The sequence below is a fragment of the Lathyrus oleraceus genome, chromosome 2, assembly GCF_024323335.1.
Source record: "Lathyrus oleraceus cultivar Zhongwan6 chromosome 2, CAAS_Psat_ZW6_1.0, whole genome shotgun sequence".
Taxonomy (NCBI): domain Eukaryota; kingdom Viridiplantae; phylum Streptophyta; class Magnoliopsida; order Fabales; family Fabaceae; genus Lathyrus; species Lathyrus oleraceus.
The window spans coordinates 482,040,202-482,057,765 of NC_066580.1; positions in this window are offsets into that span (position 1 = coordinate 482,040,202).

The following is a 17,564-nucleotide window of genomic DNA, read 5'->3' on the forward strand; positions in this document are numbered from 1 at the left end:
CTGTGTCACAAATCACGTACCAAAATCCAATTTATTTCGAGAACAGTCAATGTAAATTTTTCAGGATCAAGTTTGATTTGGTGTTCAAAGATTTTTGGAACAAATTAATCAGAATTTAAGTTGAAGGTTAAAAATCAACATCAAGTAATGTTGTTTCATCTCTTTGATTGCTTGAAATGTTGCCTAGAAAATAATTGTTTTGTCATCTAAAACAAACAAAAAAGAAACTAATTGAAATTGATAATAAATCTCAAAATGGTGATATTCATAACATTTTTGGAAAAAACCTTATAATTTCTATTTCAAATGATGCAAATCTAGGTAATTTGAACCTTGAAGCTGAGAGTTTAGAGAATGAACAACTATGTAGGATTGTTGAAGAGCAAAATATTTTAGTTGAAAATAATGAAAATGAAGATGATGAAGCTGGAAATTTTGATGATGAAGGTTATAATAATGAAAATTAACATATCTCTGTTTTTGTTGATGAATAACTTAACGAGTCTATTCTATTGGACATTTATGATCAAGGAACATGGAATAACCTTACCAATAGATAAATTACTAAAATATGATCCTAAAAGAGATGTGTCAATTGTGAATGGTCCTAAAGATACTTATGGTAGGTATTTCTCATCATCATGTTATATTCGTTATTGTTCTAATGGAGAAGAGTAAGATATGAATTGGCTTGTTTATTCAAAAGAATTGGATAGAGTTTTTTGTTTTTATTGTAAGTTATTTGGTACAAGTTGTAGAATGAATCGCTTAGCAAATGAAGATTTTAATGATTGGAAATATATTTATGAAAGACTTAAAGAACATGAATCAAGCGGTGCACACATATCTTTTATGAGTAAATGGATTGACTTATAAATTAGATTTAAGAAAAATATAACAATTGATAAACATCTTCAAGAGCTTATAAGAAATGAAAAAAGGCATTGGAAGGATGTCTTATTTAGGATAACTTATGTTACTAGATATCTCGCTGAGAAAAATTTAGTAATTCGTGTAAAAAATGAGAGGATTAATGTGAAAAACAATGGAAACTTTCTTTCTCTTGTCGAAATGATTGCTGAATAAGATATTGTCATGCAAAAACATTTAAAACGTATTAAAAATAATGAAATTCATTATCATTATCTTAGTCATAAGATTCAAAATAAATTGATTAACGTGTTAGGTAATTAAGTCAAAAGTGCAATAGTCGAAAAAATCAAAGAAGCAAAATATTTTTCTATGATTCTTGATTGTACTCGTGTTGTAAGTCATCGAGAACAAATTACTCTCATTATACGTTATGTGGATGTTTCTACAAGTCCAATAAAAATTGAAGATTTTTTGTACAATTTTTTAAAGTCTATGACAGAACAGGTCAATGATTGTTTGAGGAATTATAAAATGTATTGGAAACTCTTGGTCTAGATATTAATAATGTGAGAGGACAAGGATATGATAATGGATCAAACATGAAAGGTAAACATCAAGGTGTACAAAGAAAATTATTAGATGTTAACCCTAGAGCATTATACACACCATGTGGTTGTCATAGTCTTAACTTGACACTTTGTGATATTGCAAATTCTTGTACTAAAACTAAAGATTTTTTTGGAGTGTTACAACGTATTTATACTGCATTTTCTCATTCGACAAAACGTTGGAAAATTCTTAGGGATAATGTGAAAGGTTTAACTATTAAACCATTGTCACAAACACGTTGGGAAAGTCATGTGAATAGTGTATATGCAATTAAATCTCAAACTTCAGATGTTAGAGAAGCACTAATTCAACTAGATGAACAAGAGAATGATCCCAAAATTAAAAGTGAAGCCGAAATAGATTATCCCATATTGTTGAGCTTCCTAGGTAAGACGTCATTCCTTTGAAAATCTCATTATTGACTTCTTTAATCAATATTTACTCACCTGTTTTATTAATTTTATAGGGGTGATAGCTCATATTTCTTTAGCTGAGAAGAAGGAAATAATGGCACAGACCATGGCTCACTAGGGTGAGACTCACACCATTTCTCACTGTGATCATGTTAGCTTCTAGAATTGCATAATAAAGAAGATGAAGAATGTGGCTAAGGTGAAAGTAGTAAAGGTTGTATCCATAAACAGTATTATGCATATCTTTCGAATAGAGGGTATGAAGTTGCCTCATTTGCAAAAGAGCAAGCTTGTTTTTGAAAGAAGCCAGGAACTATGGATGCCACTACTTTGATTGATATAGAGGCGAGAGGTTTAATGGCGGGGATTGGCAATTACCAGCATGATGGTTTCTCTTCTTCACTAGGTGCAGGATATACTTATTATAAAAATCTTTTAATGGTTGTCATATCTTTACGACCAGCTTAACACCAATGAGGATGTGGAGAAGGCAAGGTTTATGGGGACATAGAAAATGCTCCAAATTCTTGGTGCTTATTTTATTACGAACGTCATGTTAGGTGGGCTCTTTTTAAAGATTCTCACTTGTTTGGCCAGTGGGAGAATGATCTGAAAGCTGACTTAAAGAAGATGGATGAGATCCAATAGGTTGATCATATGTTACTCACCTCGGCCAACGAGAGGATAACTTCTCTCGAGAAAGACTTGAAGAATGCTCGTAATGCTCTTCAAAAGATGGAGGAAGAGATGGATTCTTTACAAAAAAAAGATAATAAGTCTCTGGAGACGTCCCTTAAGAACCAAAGTGCCCAACATGAGACTAAGATGTGAGGTCTCAAAAAGGACCTAGACGAGGCTCAAATGTAAGGACTCCTTTTGGGGGGATGACAGGTTCTGAAAGGCTAAGGCACAAGTGTCTTGTTTGTATCATGAGTTTGATCTCAGTGTGTTGGACTATTGTAAGGTAGTGGTTGATGGTTATCTCATAGACGATACTGATCTAGATGGTGTCCAAAGCCTCACAATCTTGGGGTTCAGGGACTTGGATAAGGATCTAAACACCATCTTATGTTTTCTCCTTCATGAGTATTTAATTTATGCAATGAGATTCAGAGGATTATTGTGTATGCCCCCTTAGGATTCTTTGATTTATGCAAGGAGATCTCAGTGCGTTCTTGCTTCTCCCTTAAGAGTCTTTGATTTACGCAAGGAGAGCCCAATGGTTTCCTGTGTTTGCTCCCTTAAGATTCTTTGATTAATGCAAGGAGAGCTCGGTGGATTCCTATGTTTTCTTCCTTAGGAGTCTTTGATTTATGCTAGGAGATCTAGGTGGATTCATGTGTTTGCTCCCGTATGAGCCCTTAATTTATGCAAGGAGAGCCTAACGGGTTCATGTGTCTTCTCCTTTAGTAGTCTTTGATTTATGCAAGGAGATCCCAACGGATTCCTACATTTGCACCCTTAGGAGCCTTTGATTTTTTGTCGAGCTTGTACCTTGCTGCACATGTATAATTTATTCATAAACATCAAGGATGTCTCATATAAAACCACAACCTTGCAAAGAAAAGAAGTGTTATCCTGAGATGCTATTTTATTTAAAAATATTCAATTGATTACATAAAAGTTAGCCATGAAGGTTCAACTAAAATAATGTCCCGTGTTTGTGATGTTCCAAGTTCTCAGAAATTCATTGCCTTTCCAACTCTCCAACTTATATGCTCCCTGAGATAGTTTCAGATGTACCAAATAAGGTTCTTCCCAATTGGGATATAGTTTGTCTTTCTTGTCTGGGACTACCACCCACTTTAACACAAAGAGTATTATTATCCTGTAGAGCATGAATCTCAAGCTTGTTTTGATGATTCATGTGCCTTCCATCACCTTAAAACACATGCTCATCTTTTACATACCAAGAAACCTGATGAAGTGTCAAAATTGTCAAAAGATAACCAAGTTGTATTTGAGTTTCTTAGTAATAAGTGTTATGTGAAATATCAAGGTTCTAAACATGTTTTTCTTGAAAGATTTCTTGATGCAAGTGGCTTATAATACTTTTGGAAATTCTAGTAACAGACTATCGATGTCACACTGGATGTTATGACATCCAATTCTGCACAGACAGGTGATGTATGCAGAAAGTAAATGTAAAAGGCAGTAAATGACACAGAGAATTGTTTACCCAGTTCGGTGACAAACACACCTACATCTGGGGGCTACCAAGCCAGGGAGGAAATCCACTATAAGAGGTATTAATTCAGGACTTAAACCAACAGTTTAATCCTATCACTTAAGACCTACCCAATGCAATTTCAATCTAAACTAAGACCTGAGTACCTACTCACTCCCCCTCAATCACAGTAGTGATTACAACCTTTAATAATTTTAAAGTCAGTGGTGAAGATATACTTCAGACAGCTCTTGATTGTGCTTAAAAGCTTTACTCAAGAAACACAACACTCACGCTTAAAAGCTAAGAGTGACACAACAATTACAACTCAATAAACACCCTAGTCCAATGCAATCATCTAGGTGATAATTGCTTGGCTCACAAGTAAAACCTAATGCAAGACACAGTTAAAGTACAGCAATGATATCTAATGATATATTTAATTCTTCACGCTTCAAATCCCTCAGTTGTTGAAAGTAGGATTGTCATCCTTTTATAATGCAGTACTTGGGCCTTGTACTTGAATTTCCTAAAATTAAGGTTAAGCAAGTTAACCTAATGTCCACACATTAGGGTGCTAACAAATAGGCTATATGTTAGGTCTCTTAATTTTAGCACAGCTGTTAGTTTCCTGAATTTTAGCACAGCTGTTAGTTTCCTGAAAATCAGCCTAAGATAAGTACTGAAACATAACAGAAAACTTAGCCTATACTTTAGCATCTGCTGTCAGGGATGAATGTCATAACATTCAGTTTGACATCCAGAGAATGCTGTCATGAATGAATGTCATAACATTCAGTTTGACATCCAGTAAATCCTGTATTAGCTAATCCTGCAGCATACTACTTAAGCATGTCATGACATCGGTCAAGACATCTAAGTACAGTAAGTGTTTTAACATAAAATGCAGCCAATCAAAAACATCTACAAACTCCCCATTTGGCAAATTTTTGGCTAAAACAACTTGGCATCACAACAGAGTTCACAGCAGCAGAAAGCACACATCCAAGCAGAGAATCAAATTAGTTAATACACTTAGCAAACATAGAAGTTAAACTTCAAACAGCAGCAGCACAAGAAAAGATCAAGCAGAGAGCAAACAACAACATAACCTCTGCAAACAACAACATAACCTCTAGTTTAGAGAACCCTTTTTATAACAGTTGGATAGATCTCCTTGGAAAATAAGTAAATCAGGTTGTAATCCATGATTGAATGCGCCAGTTAATCAGATCTTCAATCATACATAGATTGCCATTAATTGTGCAATCACAAAACACCAGACATTCACACTGAATGTTCTGTGTACAGGATGTCATGACATCGGGTCTGACATCCTGGAAAAATCCTGCATAATTCAATAATTCCTTTTATAACTTCCAGCAGGTACAACCATATCAGATGCCATGACCTTGTGTATGACATCTTGAAACAATCCTGCATGAACATGTCTTTCATTTAAGCTCCAGCAGGTACATCCCATATCAGATGCCATGACCTTGTGTATGACATTCTGAAACAATCCTGCATGAACATGTTCTTGAACTCCAGCAGGTACATAGGATATCTTATGTTAAGACATCACACATAACATCCTGTGAACACTCTTTGTTTTACCAAAATTGCTGCCAACACTAAGAATCAACAAACTCCCCCTTTGGTAGATTTTGGCTAAAACATATATCTGTCCTTTTTGTTAACAAGGTAAAGTATCAGCAGTTAAACAACATAACAGTAGTTTAAATAGAAGCAGAAGCAACACAATTACTAGCTTTACAGTTACTAGTAATACACACATGCACAAGGGTACTTCTCCTCCCCCTAAATTTGTGCAACAAAAACAGAATTACTAGTTATGGATGCAACTAGTAAGACACACAAATGCACAAGGGTACTCCTTCTCCCCCTAAATCTGTGCATACATCAGATACCAGTAACTCCAGCACCTGTACCAGCCAGAATGTCATTTTGACATCTGCTTCAACATCAACACCTGTGCACCATATCAGACATCCTCTTTGACATCTGTAAACAGAACAACATTCTTGTTTTAACACCTGTGCACTTCCTTCAATAATAGTTGTCCTTCAGTTCAGCTACATACACAACTGATTCCTTGGATATGATCTTCTTCATTCCTCTTAAATGAAGATGTCCAAGTCTTCTATGCCACAGCTTCACTTCCTTTTCTTCCTTGGCTAAGAAGCACATTGAGGAGTAGTTTGAGACTTTAGGTTCCCATAGATAGCAGTTATCTTTGGATCTGGATCCTCTCATAACTTCCTTATTTTCTCCATTTGTCACAACACATTCTTCCTTAGTGAACTGTACATTGAAGCCTTGATCACATAGTTGGCTTATGCTAATGAGATTAGCAGTTAGTCCTTTTACTAACAACATATTATTCAGTTCTGGAACTCCAGGACTGTCCAACTTACCAACACCTTTGATTTTTCCTTTAGCTCCATCACCAAAGGTCACATAACTGGTAGTATGAGGTTGTATATCTACCAATAAGTTATTCATCCCAGTCATATGTCTTGAGCAACCACTATCAAAATACCAGTCTTCTTTGGTAGATGCCCTTAGAGATGTGTGAGCTATTCTAGTAACCCATTGTTGTTTCTTGATAGGAGCATTATGCTTAGGTGCCTTCTGCTTAGGTCTGACTTGAGGGGTCTGGTTAGGATAACCATGCAACCTGTAACATAAGGGTTTTATGTGACCAAATCTTCCACAGTAGTGGCATCTCCATCTTTGAAAATTCTTCTTTTGATGGTTAATCCTCCTGTTTCCATGATGTTGTGACATTGGTTGTGACTTCTGCTTGATTTTCTGAACTTCAGCCTTTGAGCTTTTGAATTCAGATAAGGATTCCTTAACAAAGCCTAAACCAGAAATGGTTCCTGATTTCTGTCCCACCTTTAGAATTTCTTCCAAAGTGTCAGTTCCTTTATTCAGCATTCTGATGGATTTTGTCATTTGATCTAGCTTAGAGGTCAGCAAGGCTATTTCACCATTTAGATCATCTATGACTGTCAGATGCTTCTTCTTCTCATCTTCCAGCTCCTTGATAAGTTTCTTCTGCTTTTCTCCTTGTAGACACACTTCTGCACTTTTGACACATAACTCTTTATATGAAGCAACAAGTTCATCAAATGTAAGTTCATCTCCACTTGAGTCATCATCAGAGGCACAGACACTAGTTAGTGCAGTGACATGTTTTGCAGATTCTCCTTCTGATTCACTCTCAGAGTCTCCCTCAGACCAGGTGACAGATAGTCCCTTCTTTTGCATCTTGAGGCAGGTAGGGCATTCAACTCTAATGTGTCCAAAACCTTCACATCCATGACACTGGATTCCCTTGCCTTGGTTGGACTTTTCTTCAGATTTTGATCTTCTACTGATGTCAGATGAAGTGTTCTTGAAATTTGGTCTACCTTTTTGATCAATCTTCTTTATGAACTTGTTGAACTGTCTTCCAAGCATGGCTATAGCTTCTGATATACTTTCATCACCTCCAATATTTCCTTCTTCTGAATTCTCTTCAGTATTTGATACAAAAGCTATGCTTTTGTTTTTCTTTTCAACATTCTCACACAAGCCCATTTCAAAAGTTTGAAGAGAACTAATAAGCTCATCAACCTTCATATTGCAGATATCTTGAGCCTCTTCTATAGCAGTAACCTTCATGACAAATCTCTTGGGCAATGATCTGAGAATCTTTCTTACAAGTTTTTCTTCAAACATTTTCTCTCCTAAGTCTCCAGAAGTGTTGGCAATTTCAAGAATATTCATGTGGAAGTCATGAATAGTCTCATCCTCTTTCATCCTCAGATTTTCAAACTTAGTAGCCAACATCTGGAGTTTTGACATCTTTACCTTGGAGGTACATTCATGAGTTGTTTTGAGAGTATCCCAAACTTCTTTAGCCAGTTCACAGTGATGCACCAATCTGAAAATGTTCTTATTTATCCCATTGAACAGTGCATTCAAAGCCTTAGAGTTTCCAAGGGCTAATGCCTCTTGCTCTTTGTCCCACTCTTCTTCAGAAATTTGCATAATGATTCCATCTTTACATGTCTTTGTTGGATGTTCCCATCCTTTGTTGACAGCTCTCCAGACCTTGCTATCCAGAGACCTCAAGAAGGCTATCATACGAGGTTTCCAGTCATCATAGTTAGAACCATCCTGCATGGGTGGTCTATTTGAGAATCCTACATCCTTGTCCATGGTACTAGAAAGTAACGTCCCTACATCTCACCTAGAAATTAACAGGCAGGGTGCCTGCTCTGATGCCAATTGAAATTCTAGTAATAGACTATCGATGTCACACTGGATGTTATGACATCCAATTCTGCGCAGACAGGTGATGTATGCAGAACGTAAATGTAAAAGGCAGTAAATGACACAGAGAATTGTTTACCCAGTTCGGTGACAAACACACCTACATCTGGGGGCTACCAGGCCAGGGAGGAAATCCACTATAAGAGGTATTAATTCAGGACTTAAACCAACAGTTTAATCCTATCACTTAAGACCTACCCAATGCAATTTCAATCTAAACTAAGACCTGAGTACCTACTCACTCCCCCTCAATCACAGCAGTGATTACAACCTTTAATAATGTTAAAGTCAGTGGTGAAGATATACTTCAGACAACTCTTGATTGTGCTTAAAAGCTTTAATCAAGAAACACAGCACTCATGCTTAAAAGCTTAGAGTGACACAACAATTATAACTCAATAAACACCCTAGTCCAATGCAATCATCTAGGTGATAATTGCTTGGCTCACAAGTAAAACCTAATGCAAGACACAGTTAAAGTACAACAATGATATCTAATGATATATTTAATTATTCACGCTTCAAATCCCTCAGTTGCTGAAAGTAGGATTGCCATCCTTTTATAATGCAGTACTTGGGCCTTGTACTTGAATTTCCTAAAATTAAGGTTAAGCAAGTTAACCTAATTTCCACACATTAGGGTGCTAACAAATAGGCTATATGTTAGGTCTCTTAATTTTAGCACAACTGTTAGTTTCCTGAATTTTAGCACAGCTGTTAGTTTCCTGAAAATCAGCCTGAGATAAGTACTAAAACATAACAGAAAACTTAGCGTATACTTTAGCATTTGCTGTCAGGGATGAATGTTATAACATTCAGTTTGACATCCAGAGAATGCTGTCATGAATGAATGTCATAACATTCAGTTTGACATCCAGTAAATCTTGTATTAGCTAATCTTACAGCATACTACTTAAGCATGTCATGACATCAGTCAAGACATCTAAGTACAGTAAGTGTTTTAACATAAAATGCAGCCAATCAAAAACATCTACACTTTTCACAATTGCTACTGAATCCTTCATGATTCCTTTCAAATTCTACCAGTCATGGTCTATCTGCTATTATTTATAAAAATGTTAATTATATATCTTGTTCTTTCTTTATTGATGTAACTAAATTAAGCACTGGTTTTTTAAGACATTACATGATTGGCCATGCTGATTTTCTTTCCATTTGATATGCTTTGGAACATTTTAATGTGCATATTTCAAATAAATAAAGTACTATTTTGTGTAAATCTTATTTTTGGGGCAAATTTCATAGGATACATGTTCACTCTTCTCCTTATTTGTCTAGCTCTGACTTTTATTATTACATTGCATTTGTAGATGACTACATCAAATATACATGGATATATTTTTTGAAACAAAAGTCAGAAGCCCTCCATGATGTCAAAATGATCTTTGCATTTGTCAAAACCAAGTTTCATACCACGATAAAATCATACAATCAGATTATGGGGGGAATTTAGGCATTTCACAAAATATATAACCGAACTAGGAATCTCACACACACTTACTTGTCCCCATACCTCTCATCAAAATTGTACAATTGAACAAAAACACAAGCACATTTTTGAAATGGGGTTAACCATGCTTGCTCACTTATCCATGCCTTTAAAATTTTAATATTATAGCTTTGCCACCTTAATTCACATAATTAATCGGCTTCCAATAGTTGGTTTGACTAATTTTTACTCTTCATTCCATGTTTTCCACAAATTACCCAGCTACAAGTCTATCAAAGTGTTTGGTAGTTTCTGTTTCCATTTTATAAGACCATACTATAAAACATAAACTTGAACATAGGAGCACAAAATGTGTCTACCTAAGAGGTCTCATCCCAACATAGAGGTTTCAATTGTCTCAATAAAGCAGGAAAGATCTTCATATCCAAAGATGTTATTATGTTCAATGAACAAAAGTTTCCCTTTCCAACTTTGTTTCAAACTGATAGCTCATGCAAGACTAAGTATGTCTATAGTTCCAAACATATCCCTTACCTTGTCAATTGTCTAAGAAAAACTAATCACATCAGGGCTCTTGCAACCATCCATGTGGTAACTGAGTTTATTGCACAAGTTGTGCAAGATAATCTTTCACACGTTGAGTCACAAGCAAATAGGCTTAATTCTAATAAGATTCACTACAACAAATAACATTTTTCATGACGAAGCTTTCACCCTGAACAATAGAAAACCGAGGTATAAAGCCAAGGCACGCTATTTTTTATTATTTAAAAAACAAAAAAATCATATATTCCCTCGGTTTTTCATAACACCGAGGTGAAAAAATAACCCAGTACAAGCTTTGATTCATAGCTATCGCAGTTTATGATTTTATTTGTTTATAAGTGTAAACAAAAAGTTCTAACCCTTCAGTTTTCTATTTAACCGAGGCATAAAATCATAAGATTTTAGTATAAAAGCACTCGTTAAATAGATTTTACCTTAATCATTACTAATATGAAGCCGCCCCACACTCGTAAGCATCATTATTTGAGATGGGTGGCAAGACAGAAAAATCTTCAATATTCTTCTATCTTGAACAAAACATTTTTTCTACCATTGCAATCCATCTCACATAATGGTGTTGATATTGTCGTTTTTGTCATTTTTGAATAACCCTTAGTTAAAGAAGGGAATTCAACCTTTGAAGAGTACCCAGTTGATAAATTGCAAGTGCGGAAAATCATCTTGTTTAAAAAAAACTGTTTTAAAGGGTATGCAATTTTTTTTGGATATCACCGAAGATTTGTTGTAAACAATGTATTCTAATATTTTATGTAAACAATGTAATTTAAAAAAAAAAAAGAATTATTCACCTTGGTTTTATAATAAAATCGACGTGTTTAATAATCATATTTTATTATAAAAACACTCATTAAACAAATTTAACCCTAAGACTAACTTATATGTAGTCGCCCCAAAGATATATTCATCAAATGTCATTTTACCCTAGAGATCTGTTGGAAGAGTTTTGATATTATGTGTAAACAATGTAGTTTAAAAAAAACAGCTTATTCACCTCAATTTTCTCCGTGACTGAGGGGATAGTTAAGTGTTTTTTATTATATTCAACACCGCTAAACATATCTTTGTCGTCCATTTAATGTTTATCAATGCTCAAGAATCTACCATTAGTGATCCGCATGAAACCTAAGGGACATCCATTATAAAAGCATGCTGGATATTGAAAATCTAACTTATATGGAATATGAAGCGCTTGAAATATAAAGACGTTTGGAAAAGTTCTCTAAGATGGATTGCAAGAACAGAAAATTATTTGGGTTTAAGGTTTGTTTTCTTAAATATTTATTTGAGCACAAAATCATATATTTGAATATTTATTTTATTTATCTAACCCTTATTTTATTTTGTTTCAGAATCAAATGCATGCAAGATCAGTAGAGAATAATCTTGCACCCAATATTTAATCTTCCCCAAAATTCAATAATTCGAAGATCTAAAATTTAGATCTTCAAGGAATTTGATTTTTATCAAGATCCCTAAGAAATTTTATTTTTATCTATATCTAGGGAATTTGATTTTTATTTTAATATTCTGTATAAACAATGTAAAAGACGGAGCTATATTATTCACAATGGGGGCATGTTCCCCCACTTAAAATTTCAAAATATATTATTATAAAATATTGTGCAATGCAAACTATCCATTTTTCAACCTATAACTTTTTTAGTTACAATACATCAGCAACATTTAAAACACTGTGATTATTATATTACATATTCTAAGTCATTATAATTTAACATATTATTATTATTATTAAACCAAAAAATTATTTATAAAATTTCTTTGAGTTTGATAAAATTTTAAAACAATTCACAAAAACTATTTAATTTCTAAATAAGTAACTATCAATTAAATTTAAAAGATAATATGTACTCTTTCAATTTATATTTATAAGACTTTCAAACAAATATTACATATATTGAAAAGAATCCTTAGTATAATTATTATGTATATTTTGTGTGAATAATTCTTAGCAAGTTATCCAATATTTATCAATATATACTATGATTTTTTGTTTTTAAAAGTAAATTGATGGTTTTAATAAGTGATATATTTGTAAACATAATAATTAATGTATTTAAAATTTATAAAAAATATTATATTAAAGGAAAAAAAATGCAAAAGAGTTTTATAATTAAAGATTAAAAAATTATATTTTTATGTTATAAATTTACATAAAATTTTGCCCCCACAAATAAAATGTTTTGGCTCCGTCGTTGATTATAGGTAAACAATGTAACAATTTTTTTTTAAAAAGCAAAGAAATAATCTTACCCCTCGGTTTTTAAGATAAATCGAGATATAATACGCTAGTTTTGAAAATAATAAAAGTGATGTTGTTGGGGTTCGAACTCATGTGCTTATAACGTTACCCCTTGATTTTTAAATCACCGAGGTGATAAGTGACAACTTTTCATGACGCCCTTCATTATCTCGCTACTACAATCGAGATAAAATGCATTTCTCTTTCGAAAAGACATTTTTTGTAGTAGTGACTACTCAGTTGTCTCAGTCGTCTATTGTACCTAGTTTTGAGTCTAGTGATCCCTTAACCCCCAACACTTAATTATACCTGAATATGAATGTATTGGTGAACCATAAGATCAACCATATAACATTTTTAGACTCAATAGTCATTGTCCAAAGGTAACAAACACTACTAGTTGGTCGAATATGTCTCTCTCACCCTCGATACATAACAGTGCACCTCAAGAAAATCTTCTTCTAAATGATCATCACATGCTCACAAGAGCCAAAATAGGTCACTCAAAACCAAAGACCTTTCTCTCTCATGTTGAATCAAATAAGCTAAATCAAGCCTTATCTCAACCTAAATAAACATAAAAATGCATTTCTCAATGGATCCTTACAAGAAGAAGTTTATATATCACAACCAGTTAGATTTATGCATCAAAATCAAACTTTAGTTTGAAAGCTTAATAAAGAACTTTATATACTCATGAAAGCCCCAAGAGCATGGTATGCGAAACTCACTCAAGTACTCATTCAATTTGGTTTCTCTCATATAAGGTATTATCATTCATTAGTTTTCCACTCTTATCAAGGCATAACTCTATATGCACTAGTGTATGTAGATGACATACTCATCACAGGTTTCTCATCAACTCTAGTTCACAAGAAAATTAACTCTCTTCATGCCACGTTTACACTGAAAAGTTAGGCACACACGAATACTTCTTGGGGGTATAAGTTAACACTATGAATAATGGTTATATGTTACTCACAGTCCAAATACATCTAGGACCTGCTAACCCGGTTAAACGTGAACAATGTTAATGGTGTACCGACTTCCATGCTAAGTAATTGCAAGCTGAGTAGACATGACTCCAACTCCTTCTCTGATTCTCATGTGTATACATGGTTGGTTATCTTTTATATGTCACCCTAACTAAATCGAACATTGCATTCAATGTGAATAAGACATGTCGGTTTATGTCTTCTCCTTTGGGCTCTCATTAGTTTGTGGTAAAAAGGATTCTAAGATACCTATAGTAACTCTGACTAGGTAAGTGATCCAGATAATCACAAATCAACTTCATTATCTTCCGTTTACTTTGGTTGTAATCTTGTTTCAGAGTTCTAAAAAACATTCCTTTATGACTAGGTCTAGCATATAGGCTAAATATTGAAATTTGCCACAAACCACTTCAAAACTTCTATGGTTAGAGGCATTGCTAACTGAGCATAATATTCCCTTACCATCTACACTTTTATGTGACAACTTAAGTGCATTTCTCTTTTAAACTTATTATACATCATTTTATAATTCTTCACATAAGTTAGTCGACGCTGAATCATTTATATACGAATTTTCTCCTTAGTAATTAAATACTCTAAGAATTAAAATTTCAATTAAGTACTCTAAGCAATTAAAATTTCAATATTATTTGTGTTTCAGGTTTTCACTTTACTTAGACAAAAATAAACCACAAAATGATGTTTAATTCTCGATGTTTAAATATACTTAATTCCTTTTTGTGGACTATTATGTTTTTCTTCGGATTTACCTGTGGATTTGAGTTAAAAATTCATAGGAAATATGTTTCATGCAGTTTTTCCTGCTGGTTCTGATTTTCGTAGGATTCGAAATTTGCAGATAAATCCTTAGATAATTCTACAACTAATATATTTCGAAATTAAAAAAAAAATAACTAAATTTAATTGATAAGTTGAGATTGTAATTTTTCTATGCAATATTTTAAGGTGAATACTCTTGAATTTACAAGAATATGGCTCCATTCCACTAGGCATATGCATTGCTTCTACTAAATAAGATACACATTGAAGTTGCATGGATAAAATCTTAAATATGGAGTATAATATTCAAATTAAAATAATTCCCTGTATGCTGTATTGCACTCAACAATACCAACATCATCAGTTTTAGAATCCATAATGACGTCAAAAGCCAAGCACGTGACCATTCTACCTCCTTCACACACGTTACCAATGAAAGAACTATGATGCATATATGTGTAATCTAAACTATAATATTTGCTATGTGTAATCTATAGAACATGAATCAAACTAGTACACTTGGCTCTGCACACAAAAAATTGATGCGTGAGCTGTTTTAACTTTAAAAAAAATAAATTTTTTATTTGTATTTTTGAAAATTGATTCTACAAAAATATTTTTTAAAATAAATATATATTATTAAAGATTAAAACATACTCAAAATCATAATTTTTTCAAAAATAATTTATTATAAAAAACTATTTTGAAATAACTTCAAAATTAAGTGATTTTTTAAAATCTTGATATCCAAAAAAAGTTTCGATAAAATGATGAAATACCTAAAATAACATTTTAAGAATAATGATTTAAATTAAATTTTTATTTTAAATTTTTATAATAAAAAATTATAAATTCTTTTACACTAAAATATATAACACTATAAAAATCATTTAAAAAAAAAAAGAAACGGGTCCATAATCCAATATATACAGAAAAATGGACATTTCACATTACTGGAGATACTATTTGCCTATGGATGTTAAATTTTTGTGGAAAACATGTTTCTCGAAGTTTTACTTTTATTTTTTATTCTCAACTAAAACCTTTGTGGATAATATTTTTGGTAGAAATATCTGTTGGTGATTTTAGTATCATCAATGTATTTTAGTAGTAATGTGATTTACTGTAGGCCGATGCAATTATGCGTTAAAGCTTGGAAACGAGTTAGGGGTAGTGCGGAGTGCACGCTCGTCGAGGCAACGTATAACTGAATGCGAATAATTGAAACGGGGTTCCAAGGGGCGAAGCCCCTGGCGGGGTGCGGGGCAGCGGCCCGTTCGAAATTTTCTTTTGAACAGTTGAACCCTTTTCCAACCGACGTAACCGTTTCTGAACAGTTGCGTCTTTTCGGTTTCTGTTATTGATCTCCTATATAAGGAGTCATTTGGCCTCAGTTTAAAAAAAGAGATAACGAAACCAAACTTTCTCTCTACATTCCTGAACATTTCTCTTTGCCAGAAACAAATTGTTCTTCAAGAATTATCCCCACAAAGATTTCGTGAACCCAGGCAAGAATAGGGTCGAAATACTTTGTTCGGAAAGTGTACGAACACGATTCTTCGAAGTTATCCAGGATTATCATACCCGATTCTCTAACAAACGAACAAAGTAATTTCTGATAATCATGGCTGGAGGAAGCACCGTCAAGGAGATGACTACAAACTTCGGAAAATTGGACAAGTTTCAAGGACAAGACTTCAGGCGTTGGCAGAAGAAGATGCATTTCATGTTGACAACGTTGAAGGTGGTGCACGTCCTGTCTACACCGATTCCAGAACTTCTGGAGGAAGACACGGTTGAAAATCTGAGACGCAGATCAAAATGGGAGAACGACGACTACATATGCAGAGGATACATTCTTAACGGTATGTCTGATCCCTTATTTGATATTTATCAAAACATAGAATCTGCAAAGGAATTGTGGGATTGTCTCGAATCCAAGTACATGGCAGAGGACTCATCCAGTAAAAAGTTCCTGGTAACCAATTTCAACAATTACAAAATGGTTGAATCGAGGTCTGTCATGGATCAATTCAATGAACTCCTCCGAATCCTTGGACAGTTCACACAACACGGATTGAAGATGGATGAAACAATATCTGTCTCAAGCATCATAGACAAGTTGCCTCCTTCGTGGAAGGCTTTCAAACACAATCTGAAGCATGGAAAAGACGAACTGTCTTTGATCCAACTTGGAAGTCACTTGCGCATAGAAGAATCTCTAAGAGCACAGGAGGATGACAAAGGAAAAGGCAAAGAAATTGTTGGACCCTCGGTTAATATGGTCGAAGAGGGTGGTAAGAACGGTAACAACAAAAACAAAGGAAAGAAGCGTGCTTTCAAGAACAATAAGGGCAGTTTCGATGCTAACAAGAAACCGAAACTAGAATGCTGGAAGTGTGGCAAAACAGGCCACTTCAAGAAGGATTGTCGTTCCGGCAAAAAGCATGATAACGCGAATGCAAGTGGTTCAGGAAAGGGGTCTAATGACCAATCCGAAAACCAAGGTCAGAAATCAATTCGTGATTTGAATAGTTTGATTAAACATTCGGTTTCACTAAATTCTGAAGCATTCTATATGCAGGATGATGCTATCGCGTGGTGGATTGATTCTGGCGCTACAACACATGTTTGCAAGGATCGTTTCTGGTTCAAGAATCTTGTTCCAGTGGAAGATGGTTCTGTCCTCTACATGGGAGATGATCACTTCGCTCCCGTTGAAGGTAAAGGAAACGTGGTGCTAGAATTCAGTTCTGGAAAGACTATTACTTTGTTTAATGTTTTGTATGTTCCTAAACTACGTAAGAATTTAATTTCTGGTCCTGTATTAAATAAGCTTGGATACAAACAAGTGTGTGAATCCGATAAATATGTTTTATCGAAGTCTGGTGTGTTTGTAGGATTTGGATATTATAATAATGGTATGTTTATGATGAATTTGAATGGAGTTCCTAATGATTCTGGTTCTGTATTTATGTCCTCTTCGAATGTTATCAATTCATCGTTATGGCATGCTCGTCTAGGACACGTACATTATAAAAGAATGCATGAAATGTCTAAAGATGATTTAATTCCTGTTTTT